Source organism: Lissotriton vulgaris, chromosome 5, assembly GCF_964263255.1.
Source record: "Lissotriton vulgaris chromosome 5, aLisVul1.2, whole genome shotgun sequence".
NCBI lineage: Eukaryota > Metazoa > Chordata > Amphibia > Caudata > Salamandridae > Lissotriton > Lissotriton vulgaris.
The window spans coordinates 1,960,983,147-1,960,997,343 of record NC_141693.1 but is presented as its reverse complement, the minus strand read 5'-3'; the positions used below and the strand labels follow the sequence as shown (position 1 = coordinate 1,960,997,343).

Below are 14,197 nucleotides of genomic sequence, written 5' to 3'. Positions count from 1 at the left end.
CTGACCTCCTGCTGCTGGGAGTCCTTCCAGCGAGGGAGGCCTGGACAAAGGGTTTCCTGTCCGGGGCGGTGCTAGCACCGTCCCAGACATGGTTTTGTGTATCCTGGGTAGGCAGGGCTTTTCAGGAAGGTGACTGCTGAGTGGCACCCCGGTGCTCACTACGCATAGGCCGGTCAGAACCAGTTCCAGGGGCACACCAGCCCCTGGCCTGGGGAAAGTCCGGCATGGCAGAGGGGTGTAACCACCCCCCTCCTGGTCCCACCCATAGGCAGGACCTAGTCACCGGGTCAGCCCCCTTTTTTAGTATAAAGATGGGAGCGGGCCCCCTGTTCAAATTAGATCATCTTTGGAATCAAGACACGACTTTCTGCGAAAGGACTTCACGATTTCTTCATCAAGATTCTCCCTTGTGGCTAAGGAGTAGTCACCCTGCATCCGCAGGCACCATCCTAAAGAACACTGCGGTCTGCTGCAAGTCCTTCATCACGAATCCGACGACCCAGCTCGACGAGACCCGGCTTCCCTGGCACCTCTGACCTCTACTCACCTCTACAGCAAAGCTGAGAACCGTGAGTGCGACGAGACCTCGAGGGACCGACGATCGCCAAGACTGCATGACATCTTTACTGCAAGCCCACCGTGTCCTCCACGGGTGAGTGCTTTGGGGTCCGAGAAGCCCCGACCCTGCGCAGCTCCAGCACCCAAGGTCAGCCTCCCTGCATCTCCACGATCTGCGTGGGGCCCTTCTGCTGTTTGCTGTGCACCGCGTTGTTTGGCTACTAGCCGGCTGGCTTGTGGCCTTCTGAACGACGCCCGACGACATCACTGCTGCTGGTCTGGTTGCTCCAGACTGGCCCTTGCTTCCTTCTTGAAGAGAGGCACCCCGGACCCTCCTGGTCCACTCCAGACGCCATTTTAGGTCCACCGCGTGGGCTTGAATTTGCCAAGGCTTTGTTGCCCAATCCTGGGTCCAGCGACGCCGACAGCTTCCATCTTCGTGGGACAGCTCGATCCTCCTTCCTGGACGCCGACAACGCCTCCTGGTCCGTGAGATCTTCGAGCACAGCGTCACCCACTCACCTAGTCGAGGTGGCTACCATCCGGTGCCCTCCTGGTGCCCACTGACTACTGGCTAGTAGTCTCGAACTTGGTCCCCTCTGCTTTCAGGTGTCATCTTCCATCGATCCAGGCTTGGATCCACCGAACTTTCTTCACTGGTCGCCTGCCAGCACCTTCTTTCTTCCAGGCTCCTGGTCCGGCAACGAGGATTCCCGACGTCTTTTGAGTCCTATGCAGCTGCAGCCCCTGGGCTAGGTAACTTCGGCATTTCGGTGCCCCAGCATAGCCTCACTATCCAAGGGTCAGAATCTACTTTCGTTTTCCTCCCACCAGGTCGGGTTCGCCCGAGAACACTAACTTTGCAATTTCTAGCTACCATAGACTTTGTCCCGCATCCCGCGTGAGAGTGCACACTCTGCACCCGAGTCCCCTGGGTCTCCTAGAAGTAATCTAACGATTCCATAGTCAAGATCTAGCAATTCCAAAGCCTATTAGTACTATACTTACCTGCTAGTAATTTCGCATTCCACTTTTCAAGTATATGGTTTTCCGTGCCCCTCGGGCATTTGTATATACTGTGCTAACTTAAGTATTTTTGTAAGAGTTTTGGTTTGTGCTTAGTACCCTGTCCTCATAAAGAGTACAGGGCTGTTGTGATCTTTAATAAATAACTGTTTATTTTCATAACACTTGTGTGGTGTCCTTTCACTTGGTGTTCAAGGGGTATATGTGGTATAACAGCTGGCTTAACACGCCCTCTCGAGTCTTTAGCCTTAGACTGCTCGTATCCACGCTACTAGGATAGCTGGTCTATAAGGTTGACTTACAACCAATCATCAATAAGGGTTGCTGGACTGATACATAGTGTTCACTAGAATAGTGACCACTGCATATCAGGCCACCTTCTCACAGTGGTGAAGAAAAGGGATGTATTTTCTTCGATTTACACCAAATGCAGAACCTTTTCCATTTTAGAGAATACGTTTTGTTGGTACTGTCGGCCCGAGCCCGGGCTAGAACAGCTCTGCAATCTGGCAGGATGTTTTAGTCCTGGAATTCTCTGAACTCAGGAGCCAAGCCGATAATTTGAGAGATGCTGGATCCGGATGCTGGACTTGTCCATGGTTCATTGTGAGGAGATTGGGGCACGGCTTCAGTGGGATCGGCGGTTCCAGCGATAGGAGATGAAGCTCCGTGAACCAGTGCTGGCGCGGCCACGCTGGAGCTATCAAGATCAGGGTACAATGTTTCGCCTTCAGCTTCCTGAGAACCCTGGGAATCAGGGGAAATGGAGGAGATGCGTACGCAAAGACGTTGAACCATGCAATCGAAAAAGCATTCCCTAGTGACCCTTTCTGGGGACGCCAGATTGCGTAATGTTGGCATTTGGCGTTGTGTCTGGTTGCGAACAGATCCAGGTGAGGCCTGCCCCATCGGGAGAAGATGTGACTGAGAAGTTGGTGGTCCAGTTCCCACTCGTGGCACACAGACCGCTGTCTGCTCAGTGAGTCTGCAAGGACATTGTCCGTTCCAGGGAGGTATTCTGCCCGAAGGGAAATGTTGTGAAGAAGTAGCCAGTTCCAGATTTTTTGAGAAACGTCAGAGACCGAGTCGCCCCTTGTTTGTTGATATAGTGCATTGTGGTGGTATTGCCTGTCCGCACAAGCACGGGGAGTTTTTGATCCGAGGCAGGAACGCTCGAAGCGCCAGGTAAACTGCTCTCAACTCGAGAACGTTTATGTGAAGTTGTGTTTCGGCAGGGGTCCACTGTCTGTTGATTCTGAGTTCTGGGAGGAGCGCCCCCCAACCTTCCAGGGACGCATCTGTTATAATATGCGGCGAGACTGGAAGCAGGAACGGCATACCTCGCATAAGGTTCTGTGGGTGAATCCACCACTGTAGAGCTTTTACCATGCGAGGAGTCACTCGGATTACATCTTTGAATGATCCTGTACACTGGATCCATTGAGTGGATAGCGCTTTCTGAAGAGGACGCATATGAAGACGGCAGTCCCTAGCAGGGACTTGTAAAGGCGCACCGTGAGGGATCTTCTGGTTTGTACACGGGTCGCCAAGGATGCCAGCTTGGATTGCCGCTCCTGTGAAGGGAATGCTTTCTTCTGAGCCATATCTAAAACAGCGCCTAGGAAAGTGAGACGCTGGGAAGGCTAAAGGACGGATTTGTCTCGATTGAGAGTAAGGCCCAAGTCGTTGAAAAGTTGAAGACAGGCGTTGAAGGACTTGGTCACGCCCACAAAGGAAGGTGCCTTGACAAGCCAGTCGTCCAAGTATGGGAAGACTTGGTGCTGTTGTTGCCGGAGGTACGCTGCTACTGGAGGCAGGTATTTTGTAAAAATGCGTGGTGCCGACTTCAGGCTGAAGGGTAACACCCGAAACTGGTAGTGTTTGCCTGCCACAGCGAACCTGAGGTATTGCTTGTAATTTCTGTGGATAGGCATGTGAAAATAAGCGTCTTGAAGGTCTAGAGACACCATGAAGTTGTTCGGATTGAGGAGTTGTAGCACCTCCTGAATGGATACCATACGGAATGATATACTTGTTTAGGCTTCTTAAGTCCAATATAGGTCTCCATTTTTTTCTTTCTTCTGAATTAAGAAGAATCGGGAGTAGAACCCCTTGCCTCTCTATTCGCAAGAAACTCTTTCTCTAGCACCTTTCTGGAGCATTTGTGAGAGCTCCAATTGCAGCAGATGTAAATTCTTGTGGAGCATTGGGCAAGGAGGAATTTGAGGCGGAGTCTCTATGAACTCCAGAGAGTGTCCGAATTGAACTAGTTGGAGGACCCATCGATCCGTAGTGATTTTTCTCCAATTGTGTAGGAAAGATGAAACCCTGCCTCCAACTTTGCAGGGCAGAGAAGAAGTGGAGACCTGTGGCAGAGAGAAGTCATTGTCTTCTGGCTGTGTTCTTATTTCCTCCTATACCACGAAAGGAAGACTTTGTGTAGGACGACTGTTGTTGTTGTCTTTGCTGATATTGGGGTTTGTACTGCTGATTTGAGCTGTTCGAGGACTGGTAACCTTGAAAATCTCCTCTTGAAGATTGTCCTCTCCCTCTGGAGCCCCGAAAGGGAGGATTTTTTAACTGGAGGGTACCCAGTGCCTAGCTGTATCGGTATCTTTTTTTATACCTTGAAGCGCCTCATCTATGTGTGCTCCAAATAGATGTTGGCCATCGTAAGGCATGTCGAGCACCTTAGTTTGCACTTCCAGCCGGAAGGTAGTTGCTTTGAGCCAGCCTTGTGGTCTCAACAGCGCAGCCCCAGCTAGCTGGCGGAAACCCGTCGATACGATGTCCATCGCACAGTCAATCATCTCTGAGGCTGAGCGCTCGCCTTCTAAGAGAATCTTTTTTTTTGCCCCTTCTTTTTCTTCCTCTGACAATGATCCCAAATATGGGGCGATATCACCCCACATTCGACGGTTGTAACGTCCTAACAGTGCCATGGAGTTTGCAGCTCTCTCTGTCAATGCGGACATTGATGAAAACCACTTCCCAATATTGTCCAGTTTTCGTCCCGCCTTATCCGGTGGCGCAGTTAGAGCAGCAGAAGGAGTTTTTGATTTGCACTGCGTTGCTTGGGTAATGGCCGAGTCCGGCTTGGGATGGCCAGTAAGGCACGCTGGAGCCGTGTCTGGAGCCCTATATTACTTGTCCAGTCTGGGCAGAAATGGGGGCAAGGAAGAAGGATTTTGCATGATCTTAACTCCTTGTTCCCAAACGTAGTCTATGATAGGTATGGACCTAACAGCCTTTTTGAACGGTTCCTTGAAATCATGAAGGAAGCAGTCTTGTTGTTGGGTAGTCATTGGAATCTTGAAACGCAAAGCCGCCCTTTCTAAGATATTATGGAATCCCCCAATGTCCTCCGGGGGCGAATCGGCTTGCGTTGGCACAGGAGATGCCGGACATGGAATGACTTAATCATCTCACTCGTCATTTGAGTCCTGGAGTTCCCCTTCCTCCTGCTGTTGCTCCTCTTCTTCATCATCTGAGAATGGAGTATGCTGTGCAAGAGCAGGATAAGGGTGGAGCACTAGAGGCGGAGGTCGAGGTCTAGGCAGAGGCGTAACCACAGAAGGTGGTGGAGGTGTAGAGGGAAACCTCTGTTTGTAGTCCGCAGTCAAGAACTGCAGATCTGTGACTATGGATGCAGGAAGACACACAATAGGTTGAGGTGGAGGAGGAGGCTGGAATTCCTCCTGGTAATCCACTTGTTCGTTCTGCTCTTGTTCTTCATAGTCTGAACTCTCGTGATATTTTAGGTGCAGCTGAGATGGGCTAGTAGCTGTCTGGAACATAGAACCCTCATCCGAGTCTTCTTCATCCAGAAGATGCGCAGGTGGTAACGCCTGGACTCTGCTCGGAGAGGTTAGATCCGGTGTCAAAGTGCGCTTAGTAATTTTAAAGTGAAGATATGCGCTTTTCAAGGTAGGTTCCTGTGTCGTCGTTGAGCCCGTTGACGGGGTGGTCATCGACGGAGGGACGTCGACGACTGATGCAGAAGGAATCGTCGACGGCGACGGTTGCGGTGTCGACAGGGATTTCTTCGTCGACGGTCTCGTCGACGACGACTTGGTCGACGGCAATGGCGTCGACGTCGATGGAGTCTTCGTTGACGTCAATGATGTCTTCGTCGACGTCAATGATGTCTTCGTCGACGACGATGGAGCTTTCGTCGACGACCATGATGTGGACTTCGTCGACGTGGAAGCGCTCATCGACGATGGCGTCGACGATGATGTCTTAATCTTTATAATAGATGAAACGGACCTACCCATCGACGATGAGGATGTTGTAGACGTCGACGTGGATAATGAAGAGGACGCCACAGAAGTGGAGATGGTCGCAGTCGACGCAGTCACAGGCAGAGCTGAAGAGGTCGTGAAGGGTTTCTTAAAGGTGGAAGCAGAACCCTGACCAGAAACCTTCACAGGCAGGACCTTAGAATGAACCTCTGAAGACTTCAGCGTCTTCTTTTGAGGTGGCTCTGAAGACGGTCCTTGGGATGTTACTCTAGGTCTTTTAGGAGAGGAATGTGGACTCCTGAAGGAAGACTCACTCTCACCTGGAGAGACTGCCTGGTCTTTATCCTTCAGTCTCTGTAGTCATATCAACAGACGCCCCTCTCTGTCCTTGAGGGTCTTTGTTGAAAAGGTTCGACCGACCTTATAATCCTTAGAATAGTGGTCTGGGTAGAGACAATAAAGGCAATCCTTATGTTTGTCATCTATATGAAGCCTCTTCCTGCCACAAGAGGCACAAGGTCTAAAAAGTCCTTTTTTAGGAGTATCAGCCATGGTAAACTGAAAACCCCACACAACTGAAGAAATTCTGTTAGAAAAGTACTGGAAAATCCAGAGAAGTAAGGAAAACTGAGCAGAGCTCAGTGGAGACTCCCTTAGCACGACGTGCGGTAGAAAATCTGAGGGACCAGAGCTCCTTCCAGGAAGGTTCTTGAGGGTGGTGATAGCGGATTGGCTCTTGGCCAAAGTTTGACCCTTTTCACAAAAGGACATGGATATGTTACTAATGAGAGGCCTCTGGCCCATTACTATGTATATATGTCTATATGACATTACTTTATTTATGTACCGGGGACTCCCTCCCCGACGACGGGGAAGGATTCAGGCATGTGAATCTATGAAAGATACCCATAATACTGGATAATCATCATATACCAGCCTAATTAAGCCATGAATCATCATTCAGCAGCTTGAACACAGTGTACCATTTCACAGCAGCCTCGACACACAGTGAACCACAAGACAGCATGCTAGACACCGTAAACCTCTGGACATCACCCTGGTCACTCAACCAAATATATGAGAGTAGACTGGCAAAGCTATGGGCCAAATGATCATCAGAAATCACCCTGCAAAATAAAGCTTAAGGCATGGGGAGCCATAAAAAAGCAACGTGAACACACAGTGGACATAATAAGGAAGAGCTCGATAATGTGCAGTTCAAGAATGGTAGATTCATAACCTGCTTCATGTTTAACCTTTTAATAAACTAATGCACTTTTGCATCCACTGCGGAATACACCAACATCGCATAAACTCTACTCTACATAAACTGTAGAGGCATAGGTTGGGCATTGTTTAGAGAAAAATGGTTTGCAGAGTTTTGCTATCTGCAGCCTCACAAAAAAAAGTACTCCAATCCCTGGTTCCTCACCAAGCTAAAAGTAAAATAAAAAATAAAAAACTGAGATCGAACTTCAAAATAAAGATCAAGTCACATATCTTTTAAGGTTGACAGATCTAACTTAACTCGAGCAAAGCACAGGCCTTCCACTGAGCTGTCTACAGAAAAAAAACAATTCTTTGATCTGCATTCTACGTATTGAGCTTTGCTGGAGGCGCATTATCCTGAAGAGCTACTTTATGATGAGACAAAACACAGCAAAGACAAAGCTCAAATCTCTCAAACATATACATTAATAAGCAGAATGAAACCGACATTCCTAACCTATAAATTGCTGGCACACAAGGGATCTGAAGTCTGTGCATTTAACCCTGTAAGAAGTGCCAAAATGCAACCCTCACCTCCCCAGTACTTGACCCCTGGTGAGGTGACACCAGCCTCTGAATAAAAGCAAAATGCCATGCCCTCCACTAGGACAGGAGGAGATGGAGGCCCAGGATATGCTGTCATGCACAGAGAGGCCCATTATCATTCAGTTTGTGATAATCACTGGCAATCAAAATGATAATGGGCCAGGTTGGGGAGGTGCTGCTGCAGTCCTGTATAGCAAGAGTTACAAAACTCAGGCTTCTAGCGAGGGGAAGGGATGGAGGGGGATTGATTAGGGGCAGTGCAGTTCGCTCCACTGTCCAGTATTGCGAACAAAAGGTGTTCAAGAAAGAGAGCATCATGGACAAGAGGCCCAAATAACGGATGGTCCGTGAAATTTACAGGCGGATGGTCACCCTAAATTCTAGAAATCCTGCACACTGCTGGTAATCACGAGTCCTTGTTATCACAAATAGTTATAGTTTTCCACAGTGAAATATCTTGGACCAAAATTGTGATTATCAAGCAAGATTACTAATACTTTGATTGATTAACCGCATCATTGCTACAGCACATTCCCTTGTTATGTGAAAAGGTCAAATCGTCATAAGCACAGCGCAGGTAACACCCATGACGAGTTGACCTTGTCACAAGCATCGAAGGGGTTAAAGGCAATTCATGTTTTCCAGTAATTGATCCATTGTCAGTATTATTTGGAAACCAATCAAGATGCTTTCAGGGTGAACATGTCTACCTCTGCAGATCTCTTCTTAGACTATAGCCTCCTGAAGTTTAGCATGGTAAGTAGACAATTCTGCTTTATTGTGTGACTTTGATTTGGTGGTGTCCGAATATTTAAGCCTGCATGGATACAGTAATGTTCATTTTCAAGCTCACTTCAGATGTCTGATTGTCTGCCTGGGTGCGCTCACCTTGAAGTTTAACTGTAATTGTCACTCATGTTCATGGTATTAATTTGCAAGGTGGAATTAATTTGAACTTTCTGAACCCTTACCACAACAGGCCCACCCAGAACTTGTTTACATTTTAGCAAAACCTTATTAAGTCCCTTTTATGTGAAGCTCCCGCTCAAATAAGAATTTGATATATTTCGAAGTGCTAATTGCTTGACATAGATGTAGCTTCAGATATCTACCCAGGCATGGAATTTCTTTGAAAAGTATTGCATATTGAACTACAATTTCTGTCTCCCAACTTTTAAATGTATCAGTACATATGTGACTGCACAGGTTTGTGTCTCAGAGCAAAGCATAATCTGTTGGCGGTGAATGATGAATGCGGCTGACCGAGGCCAGCGCAGGAGGCCACTCAAGAGGGCGGCCCTCTAGTGCAATCGGGCATTCCACACCCCCTTTCCTCCTAAAGGGGCAGGGACTCTCGGGGAGGCCCTCCTGGGCACCGGCAGTGCCGCGTCATGTCCGGTGCGCGAGGCAGGGTGAGGGGAATATATGTACCCCTCACCACGCTGACAACCTCTTTGTCATCGCACCGGACACGCGCGGACGCTGCCTTGCGGAACACGCTGTCTTTTCCCTTCTTCTTGGCGCCGTTGGATGTGTGCGATCCTCCGGGAGCTGTTTCTGTGGTGAGTCAAGCTCCCCCCACTTCACCCGCCCCATTACGGGGGGGGGGTTTACAGCTCCCAGGGGGCATAGACCAGAGCCCTCACGGAGGAAGCTCATCCTTGAGCTAACGTTCGGGGACCGTGTATGTAACTCAAACACCTTCGGGCAGGCCTGTGACTAGAGCCAGGAATTGGCCCAGCAGGGCATCTCCTGGGAAGGGGAGCGTGCTTCCAAAGAACCGGCACCCCAAGGGGGTGGCAGGAGATGTGCGACCGTCTATCTGGCGATCGCTGATGCTCAACCCCCTCCAGGCATTGGAAGTTGTTGGCGGCTGGCACCCCTCTGAGTGCAATAGCTAAGGTGAGGCAAAGGCGCCTCATAACCCAATTCAGACCGCTGTCCTCCCGCTCTTGCCCGGTCCATGCCACTACGCCACCACGCGGTCAGGGCAGGACCTAGCCTGGTGTGGCCAAGGGGCAGGAGACACAGTGAGTGGGGGGGGGAACAGAGAGAGCCGAGTGACTACCACCTCCTATGCTCCACCATGCCAGTCGTTGATACCGGGCCACCGGCCAGCGCGATCATGTTGTTGGAGGCGGGGAACAGCGAACAATAGGGGCTCCCTTCCGGTTCCGTCAGAGTCCCCCTCTGCAGAACTACTCTGTGGCTGGGCCGGCACCAGTGCCTCGGCCCCGCGAGCAAGTTGCCGGGAGGCGCTTATGCTTGGCTCCGTCTCTTCAGAGACTCTGGTGCCCGCCGCTGCCAATTACTGCCAGGCACGCCGCCGTCCCCTGCCCCCCTGGTCTTGCGACTCAGAGGGGAGGGGGTCAGTTTCAGGCGGAGAGTGTGTGGGGAGGCAGGTTCCTTCCCCTGCGTCCTTGTCTCCTTTAGCGGTTTGGGATCCCGGTTTGCCCGGGTGGAATGGGGGGGTATGCCCTGCCCCCAGTGTGGCCTGGTGCCCACGCTCTCTCAGCGGTGCACTTAAGGATACCTTAGGGTTTTCCCTTGGCCCGTGGGTACCAGATATACCAACTCCCCCCCGCACCAGGTCCGTTATCTTCACTTGCTCGTGGAGATCCCAGTGCACTGCTCACCCACCGCTCGCGCAGAGCGCTGCAGCCCAGGAGCTTAGGGCGCAGATAGCAGAAGTGATGCGCACTACTAGAGACTCGTAATGGATCACTAGGTCAACGTGCCTTGGGCACACAACCATCTCCTGGCGGGGGCCGTTGCATTCCCCCCACCCCCCCTTCGGCTGCAATTGGTGGGCAGCGGCCACTGCACCTCGCCCCCATCCCCGGCCCACCCTTTGGGAGGCAGGAGCAGTTGGGGTGTCGACAGCATGGGGCACCGAGGTTCCCAACAGCTGGGGAGCAGATTGCGGGTAGCCCATGGGCCTTGGGGGCTCGGGCCGGAGTAGGCACGTTGGGCCCTTTCCCCCTTCCCGCAATGCCAGGTTCCCGGGCTACCGGGGGAATTGGCTGCTGGGCCATCGCTCCGTCCATGGACGGCGTAGGCCCACCCTACCAATTCACATACGTATCCGCCCGCGGGGGCAGACGGGGAGCGTCGCCCGAAGCCCACTCTGGTTCCATTGCTGCAAATGTCACCTGCAGTTTCGCAACCCCCCCCCCTTTGCTCCTTCCCGTCACACCGTCTGTCCCCCCTGGTCGTGGAGGGCATACAGCTACCAGGGGAGGGGGCCAAGGGTAAATGAAGACCACGTACACCGGGACAGCAGCGAGGCCCCAAACTGGCAGTGCACATTAGGGCCAGTTGTGCACAGTGGCGAGAGGCAGAGCGCAATGCTAAGAAGGCGTTCGGGTGCATTTTAAAGAGGTAGCCTCAGGGTCGGGAGCGCACTCTTCCATGTCACGCTGGAGGCCGGGTGCCATCACCCTAGGCTGGGGTGTTGAGGAATACTGGCACAGTAACAGTTCGTGCCAGCCAAGGTCTTAAGCGGGGACATGTTCGTTTGACAGAAGTTTAATTAACGCATTCTAAAGCCTTGGAGTCATCAAACATTTACATTTTCTTTTGGGTAGTAAAGAGCCATCTTTTGCTACCTAGTAGAGCAGAGACAGCGTGGGTCTTAATAGGACCAGAGGCCAGCTGGCAGGGGGTTGTTTGTATCACATGCCTGGTAATAGTTAGAGGGGTCTGGCGACGGTTGATTGATATTCCGGCATGTGCTCAGGTTGAGGTTGATTAATATTCTGGCATACGCTCAGGTTGAGGTTTATTGATATTCCGGCATGCGCTCAGGTTGAGGTTGATTGATATTCCGGCATGCGCTCAGGTTGAGGTACAACTCCGCGAGTTCTGCCTTTCCCCTCCTGCTGCTGCTTTACTCATGGGGCAGTGTATGTGAGGTCGCCAGGGTAATAGAAATGGAATGTGGCTTTAAAATGCATATGGCGTGACTGTCAGGTGTCATGTGTCAATGCACTGCAAGTGAAAGTTTTCAATTTTATTGCACGCTTCAGTTGCTGCTCATTACCTAAGCAACCATCCCCATGACAACGCCAAGTCCCTGACAGGTCAGGGAATGATTCTTGCTGCATTAGTACTGGATGCAATGATGGAAACATCAAAATACTAGTCGGGCGGCACACTATGATATGCACAGTATTCTGCTGGCACAAATTAAGCCATACTGTGGGTGCGATTCCCTGCTTACGGGGCTGTAAGGGGATGCGGGGGCAAAGGGGACACCGCGGGTCCGTCCCAGGCACCTCTGTGCGCTTTATGGCCCTGGCGGTTATTAGGTGGTTGGGAACCAACAATGGTCCGGTGTGCTGAACGCTCTTAGGGGGAACGCGAGGTGTTAGGGCAGGCCAAAACTGCGACTCCTCGCAGGTCCACAACTGTGACTGACACCTGGTAACATCAGTTTACAAGATCACATGTGCAAGATGTAAGGGGGTGTTGACTAAAATAATTCACACCGGGTCCCAGTGGAAGCTTCAAAAGGCAGTAGCCAGGTGCTGGTCAACTGCCAGCTGGGATGTGGGGGCGGCATTTGAGGACGTTTTATTGACACCAATTTGGGCAGCAAGGGATCACCCATTGCAGCACATGACTGCCTTATTTCCCATGCTGCCGCCCAACACTAGATGGCGATGCCTCTGTGCTAGCTATATCATACAGCAGGTACCTGGTTACCTTTGCACTACTCACTGGATTTTGTGGAGGGTGCCAATGAGGTAGTATACTGCAATCCATACTGAAATGATATGAACGCCACCCAGGGGGATAGGGTACAGTGCTTGGTGCATTCACCATGCTGAGCAAGTCTAGCTGTGCAAAGTTTAGGGAAACTGTACTAGGAGTTTAGTGGGGTACATTATTGACTACGCTGGTATGTTAGTGACTCATTATAGCTCCTGCACAGACACATTGTTGGCCCATGAGCCAGACTTAAGCACTGAAGTCATTTACATGCATTAACGACCAGGGGCAAAGTCAACAGTCCTGGCTTGCGGTAGATTTAATTTTACAAGTAAATTACATAGCTGGTTGCATGAACGAAGACGCAGGACTATGCGTAGAAATATTTCAGCTTCATTTGGCCTGTCAAATGGGGAGGATCTGCCCAATAGATGAACATGCTTGTTTTTTTTTTTTAAAGATTTATTGAGGTACTTTGGAATCAAAGTAGACAATAACATATATAAGGCCAATCAACAGAAGGGAAATAAAGTGATATCAACAATTCTAAATAACAAATACAAGGAGAAATCATAATATACTTTTTAGACACCAAACATAAAAGTACAATTAATCAAAAACTGATTTCCAGATTTTATCAAACTTTGTAATCCCTCCGATTCGTTGTGCACATAATAACTGGTCTTTCTGACTCTTTTCATTTTGTCTAACCATTCCTGGAACAAGGGAACTTGTATTGACTGCCAATTCTGTAGTATCAGAGATCTTGCTACAGCTGAGACTATATAAAACAGTTTAACCAAATGATCTGCCAAGCCAAGATCGGAGTCATATCCATAAAGGAGTGTGAGCAATCCGCATATTGTAATTGGAACCAAGGAAATCAAAAGTTTAATTCCAGAATGTCAGGATTTTCGGACATAGTGCGATTATATGAGACCAATTGGCGGGAGCAAAATGTGTACATCTAAAACAAGTAGCAGACGTATTAGCATACATTTTAGCGATAAGAGCTGGAGTGCGATATAGTAGCCATTTGTTAAAAAAGAGCATTCTGCGCCAATTGGACACTCTCAATACACAGAAGTTTAATTTATTTAGGGTTTTCCAAGTATTAAGAGATCTATTATGATTCTCATGTTCCTGCCATTTTTTGATTGCTTTAATGCTTAGGTCTTTCTCAATGCTCTGAGCGAGAAAGTGTTTCCATTCCCCCGGCTTTCTAACCAGTGATGTTACATATGTGATTAGGGGTGCTGATATGTTTAAGATCAAGTAGATTCAGCATTTTGTAAAACTTAATATAAAAGCCACTGAACAGGAAGTTTCCTTGAATCAGTCGTGACATCTCTACCGGGGTTATCCACCTACCATCCCTGCAAAAGTCTGCTAATATATGGAACCCTGCACGGTGCCAGTTACCTACAATTTCCGAGCTGATTTTTGTCTCAGTCTGTACACAAACGTGTCTTAAATGAGTCATAAGATTAAACTGTGGAAGAGAGTATCTTTTAAGCATGCCATCTCTTCTTTTAAGGAGCCAGTTCATAGTCTTATATCTGACGAGTTTCGGAGATCTAGGCACTAATAACGGGGAGGGAATTTGAGCTTCAAGACAAATTAAATCCACAAAGAAATTGATAAATAAATCTGGGCCTTGTGTTTCGGATTTAAATCTATTTAGATATTGTGCCAAATAGGCATTATAGTAATCTTTGATGTTTGGTAACGCATGACCTCCTTGCTCCGTATCCGCATATAGTGTCCCTATTGCTATGCGAGGAGTCTTCTTACCCCAGAACATGCTTGTTTTAATTAAGTACTTGTTGCAGGTAGAAGGG

General features: G+C 49.5%; 1 non-coding gene across 1 annotated transcript; it reads left to right on the top strand.

Annotated features, from left to right (window-relative positions):
- The first annotated feature begins 9,289 nt into the window (after positions 1 to 9,289).
- On the top strand, positions 9,290 to 9,590 carry LOC147717875 (Nuclear RNase P). The gene has a single exon (XR_015296305.1).
- The last annotated feature ends 4,607 nt before the right edge of the window (positions 9,591 to 14,197 follow it).